Source organism: Osmerus eperlanus, chromosome 27 (assembly GCF_963692335.1).
Source record: "Osmerus eperlanus chromosome 27, fOsmEpe2.1, whole genome shotgun sequence".
NCBI classification, from domain to species: Eukaryota; Metazoa; Chordata; class Actinopteri; order Osmeriformes; family Osmeridae; genus Osmerus; species Osmerus eperlanus.
Genome location: NC_085044.1, coordinates 1,362,433 through 1,368,808, shown reverse-complemented (window position 1 = coordinate 1,368,808; position 6,376 = coordinate 1,362,433).

Here is a 6,376-nt window from a genome sequence, read left to right as displayed (position 1 = left end):
TGGAATCAGTGTTTCATTGACCTAACCAGAAACCTCATGAGCGGATTCTGGAGGCGCGTGTCGAACTGTAAAGCGTACACATGACATATACTGTCTGCATATCAGGCAATAAACAAGACATCTCAGCTCGCTTGATCTACAAATTCTATGGTGCAACTTCAGACGTTATACAGCAGAGGGAGCTATCTGACCATAAAAAAAAATATATTCTAATCTATTGCGCTGTTCCAGATCCACAAATTACATTTCAACTATTGCTTTGTTGTAATTTGGTGCTGGCCTGTGTGAAGGATAGAAAACATGTGATTTTCATAGATTTAGTGAAATGACAGCTTGTTTACCAGTAGGTTTTAGGGAATTGAGTGATACGTCTTGAAAATTTGATAAACCACTGTAATGACTGCCTTTAAACGTCTGTGTGGAATGATACTAATATATTTTTGTCATCAAAACATTGACATGTTTATTTAAAGTTCTCTAAATGATGTAGCCTACCTATTGTCAATGTGTCTCTTATGTTTAATCTGGATTCCCTCACTCAAAGCATAATGTCCACCCATGGAAACAATCTCTTATGTGAAGAAGACCCAAGTGTTGCACACATTACAATTGACTTCTGAACCAGACAATTTTGATTAAGGATCCAACAGAGACAGGGAGGGGCAACATTTAGCGTTGTAAGCATCAGAGATTGTGTCACCTTTGAAAAAGCATGAAAGGGATGTTTACTTTTACCACATGGCCAGTGAGATTTGCTCTTTTCTCCTTCATCCTTTCGTCCTCCCCTTGGTGTCAGACACGGGAGATGAAACATCCTTGTCACACGAAGACCAGGCTAGACTGGCGGTTGTTCAGTGCTGTTACCCGCCTCGATTCTTGATCAGCCTCACCTCTGACAGATGGACTGGAAACTCCCTTGACGATCGTTTTTTTGGGGGGGGGGTTTAGTAAAGTCCTACATGTTCAGGTCATTGAAACTTCTCAGTCAAGATGGTAAAAGGCCAGAATAGCTGGGGGGTCTTACCAAAAGAAAAAAAGAAAATAATAATAATTACAAAAATGATAAGTATACCATAAGGGTCCAAGAGCTCTTTGGGCATTTATTGGGGGAAGTGAAGGCTGAGAAAGGCAAGCATTCTGTAACATCACAAGAAGCTCTTTGGAGAATTGTCAAATCATGCTGGGATATCAGGATTTGTCCAAACTTGTTGAGTCCATGCCAGCACAAGTGCACACTGCTGTTAAAACAGAAGGAAGACATACCAAGCACAATTTCTGAAATTCATGTTCATTTTTAAAAGGTTTGAATTTTCACTCAAAAGATGTATATTAAGATATATAATGAAATAATATAATTGTCTTGTTTAGTGGTCTCAGGCTTAAAGACCCACCTGTCTTTTAAAAAAATACTTATATAGGTATTAATTGTGTATTTTCTGGGCTAACTTGAGATGTTCTGAGTGTGTGAATTGGCACTGTGTAATTGCTTGTTCTCTTGAATCAGGGTCTAGTTGACATGCTGTTGTCTACTGAACCATGCTCAAGGGCTCTTCATTGCAACAGACACAATCGACATTGATTAAATCTTTCTTGGCCATATCTCAATTTTCACACCTTAATCAGAGATGTTCTTTTATTCCTTAAGGCTGTAAGCATCTTTGGCCTCTTCAATCAAATATATATCACACATGAGATCAGGTTTCAAAAGGTAGGTTAGTGGTTAATGCTAGCTGCAGGCTAATACACCACATGGCTTAAAACATTCCTCGTTTCATGTCGCTTTCTCTTTCCCTAGTGATCTTAAATGCTGGTCTCATGCAGACAGGACAAGAAGGGAAACTAAAAATAAATAAAGTTTCCATCAGTTTTTTTCTCCAGTTTACTCTTCTCTTTTCTTTAAAGCAGTTGGTATGAGACACTGCAGATAGGTCGTCCTTCGCAACACCATGAATAAGAAAAATAACAGAAGTAATGGCAAGATCAAAGATAAACATGTTAACACCCATTATAATCCAAAGGTCGAAGAATGGATGCAAAACAGTGTTAATTGCTAAAATGGTATTACATAACTTTAATTGAGATTTAATGCACTGATTTTAATGTGTGTGTGTGTGCGCAAACCTGTGTTAATTTGTGGCAGTGTGTGTGAGTGTGTGTTCATGCTCGCGTATGTGTACGTAGACAAAAACCAGAGAGGAGTCTGTGTGTGTGACTGTTTATAAACCCAATCACTGAACTTGAAAATTGTCTTTTATATCCTGCTGTGGCAAATGGGTTCATTATACCATAGATGTGCAGGGCTGTGTGGAAAACTGTGTGAGTCAATGGTATCCTGGCAGCTCATAAAGGTAAAGGAACACATTATTTTAAAGGTCACTTACCGGGTTAGAAATACTCCCAAGATGATGACGAGAGAGATGATCGCTGCTTTGTGGACAAACTGGGATAGAGGCCATCTGTTATCCCCTGATCACCTTCAAGGAGAACTCTTAATCACACACAGAGAAACGGAGCGTGAACCGGCAAAGATAGACCCCATTCTTGGTGACTTCTGGTGGCAGCCATTTTGGAAAACTCACTCCAGTCTAAATTGAACCCACTTGGATGTGGCTTCACCCAGATGCTGTTCAGATCTCCGCTAGTTAGATAAAATGTGGCGATGAGAGGGCACGGATCACCAGCGGGAGAAATTGCCTGTCTGTTCTGAGAACATGTTTGCATTTTGGAAGATGCTCCGTTCCTGCCCTGACCCAGTGTTGGTGATGGAGATGAAATGTCATGCCATGGCTTCTAAATGATCTCATTATGCACCGAACAGCTGGTCGGGCATCCTCCTACGCCACTCGTCACTGTCAGCTAGCAGCAGTGCTACCCAAGAAGGTGGCCACAGTGTCTGTACTCACCGCAGGGTGTCAGGCAATTTCAGAACCAGCAACTCGTTCACCAAGTTGGGTTTGTAGGGAAAGACACTAACTAGCCCAACCCAGATGCCAGTTGAATCTGCTCTCAATAAAACAAAACAGACTGAAAGCCACACGTCACCATTGCCACTGTGAGAACTGCCTTGAGCGCGTTTAAATGATGAAACTTGACATTGCAGATGTTTTGTTTTTGGTAGGCAAAAAAAAAAAAATGTTTTCAATTTCATTTCCGTCTGTAATGTCTCCTGAAGCCCTTTTTCCCCCAGCTGAGAAAAGTTATTATGACTCTGTTGCGTAAAGATGCTTTTTTTATGGATTTGAAGTGCCTTTATGCCAGTCATTTATGGTTGGCTTAGCAAGGAAGAGAAAACAATTACCTTGCCGGGCGATGCTGGGGTAATATATCCTGTCTGGTTATCTACCCTGCCCCTTTGATACAACAAGCTCAATATTTCCTATGTGAAAATTCCTAACAATTCTGTATTTACTCGTACTTCGTGACGTTTTAGAGTGTTATGTCATTTTCAGTCAAGACCTACAGATTTAGGTTCACTTAGTACATCCCAAAAGCGGTAGGCTAATTATACCATGTAATGGTTAGTATAGGTTTATAAGGTTAGTATAGGTTATTATGTGTATTAGAAGTTTAGTATACTGTATTGAATATTGTATATTATTTGTATATTAGGAGGTTTACTATATTATATTAAGAGGTTTACTATATTTTACATCATAGATGTAATCTATGTTATGCCAGGTTACTTTGCGTTGTCTTGTCCAAAGAATTTCAGTGCCCAGTCTGACCCTGTGTTGTTCTGTGCATCTGACAATAAAAGACTTGAACTTGAACTAATGCAATAGGGAGACAAGAGTCATGAAGGCAGATACAGGGATACTGTGTCTGTGTGAGTCACTGTCAGACCATTACACCAGAGTGGTCTGGATGGTTGTTTTATCACTATACTATCAACATGCTAAAATATGAAATATTCAAACAGATCAGACTCATTCTCCCAGAACTGTGAAGGTGATTTTTCTTTCTTTTTTTTTTGCACAGGTTCCATTTGATTAACCTCAGTTCCAACCACGCTTTGGTTGAACGTAAAATACCGTTCCCCAGGCATGCATTTTAGATAATGAACGGGTTACACATTGCATAATTGGATGCGCATGTAGCCAACAAATGATGTGTGAGAGAGCATAATTGACACGGCAGAAGCTTGTTTTGCCAGACATCCCTTAGCTGGACATGCACAATTTAGCGTCCACCATTTTTGCTACTGGAACACCCTGTAGGCCAGACAATATGCTACACACCACCAAGGTGTACCCCATCTGCATGTGATAGCACATTCATTTGCAGACATTGTGACCCTTAACTCTGGTGTAATGAAATGTCATTTCCATAGTGATAGGACAAATTGGGTATTGATTACATATGGCTTTTTGTGATTTCCTGGCATTGTTGCCTGCAATCTCAAAATAGAGCCGCAATTATTTGGGGCTTTTCATTACTGTCTTTAATAAGCTCACAACTCATCTAACCGTGAATTGTGCTCATCTGCTTCCAAAGTGAACAACTATAAACTGTATATGTGGAGATGTAAGAAGAGATGGGGATCAGACCATTAACCTTTTGCATAATATTGCACCACATGGGATTCAACCATGACATTTTCAAGATCAAGATGCCATGATGTCTGGTCTGTTGTGTGGATCTCTGCAGGTGGACTGGTGGGGTAACACTTAATTATTGTTCTTGCAACGCGCAAAAGTCTTGCATTTTGATTACTAGACGAGTCATAGCAGGCAACAGACAGAAATTCAGTTTCGCTTTGATGATCTACAGAGTAATTAAAATGCCATTTTCATTTAGCAATTCTTTCAGAACAACTTGCATGAAGTGTGGATTTGAAGTTTTGTTGCAGCAAAAGAGAATATGTTATTATTCCCATAATTTGTACTTTTACATAAGGGACAATTTAGAACTCAGAAGAAAATATTCTTCAAAGTTAAAACAACTGTGTGATCTAGAAGGCAAACAATTCAAGTGAGACTGGTAATTACTGCATTTGGAAAAAGATGACGTTGTTAGGTCACACTGTTTCCTCTCCAGTAACTCAAATAAGTCTTCCTTTTTATGAAGACTAAGCAGTAGCCAAGTATCCTGTCTGATTCCAAGTGTAATTCCAAGTTTGGAACTGGTGTGTGTTTGCCTCGACAAATTGTCTTGCCATGGCTCTTCAATTCCTTCAGAATACCAAATTGGAAGGCCATGAGAGCTGCAGAATGTTAATGGGATGGTGAGCACAGCCATCGAGGACAGTCAGTATTAAAAAGCCATTCAGGACATTTACAATTTATAGTGTCTTGTATAATGGCCTTTAGATACAGTGATCTTTGACAGTGCCGAACCGTTTACAGTTATTATCTGATAAAATCATTACGCTGTGAGTGTACAGTTGAGTCTGTAAACATATCTCCTTAACCTGATTTCCATAATATACAACTATTGATAACACTTAAACCAGTTTAACTATGGTTTCTCTCAGAGCGTTGCTGTGAAAAAGCTGTTGACTTAATTAATTCTGGCAACACTTACAGTGGAAAAAAAAATCTGACTTGGATACGGTAGCGCTGGAGTGGCAGTATGAGAGTACTTTCTAAAACACACGTGGACTAATCTTAGCATATGGGTTTTGAACAGGAACACATGTCGAGTTTTCATTGGTTGCTAATTTGCCTTCTGTTCTCATAGGAGTCTGCCATACAGTCGGTTAAAATGTCATGGTATTTACGATGGGAAGAAAATGTCAGCCAGTGTTTGCACTACCAGAGACAAGTGACTTTGCGACCCACACACACACACAAAATAGATTTGCAGAGACTGCTGCTGTGATGTTTCGTGTCCCACTTGAACATGAAAGATGATTAGACAGAAGCATCGAGGGCCGCATGTTGTCCTAAATGAGGATGCGTCATGAATTATTCTTCACTTATTTACAAATTAGTTGAAGAATAAAAATGGACAAATAGGGGAGTCAGGTTGCTGAGCGGTTAGGGAATCCGGCTAGTAATCTGAAGGTTGCCAGTTTGATTCCTGGCCGTGCAAAATAATGTTGTGTCCTTGGGCAAGGCACTTCACCCTACTTGCCTCAGGGGGAATGTCCCTGCACTTACTGTAAGTCGCTCTGGATAAGAGCGTCTGCTAAATGACTAAATGTAAATGTAAATACAGATTGAGGATCATTCATGTCTATGCCTGCGAATCATGTTGAAGTGAGTTTTTATTCAGCAGCAGCATAAAAGAGCATGGGATATTATCCTTAAATTCTTTACTAATGGGTATGAGTATGAGTAAAAAATAGGATTTTGAGGATTTTTGATCAAGTAGATTGAGGATTAGTAACTCTGTAAACCTCTTAGTGCCGTCAGTCGTGGGTATTGTTGCATTG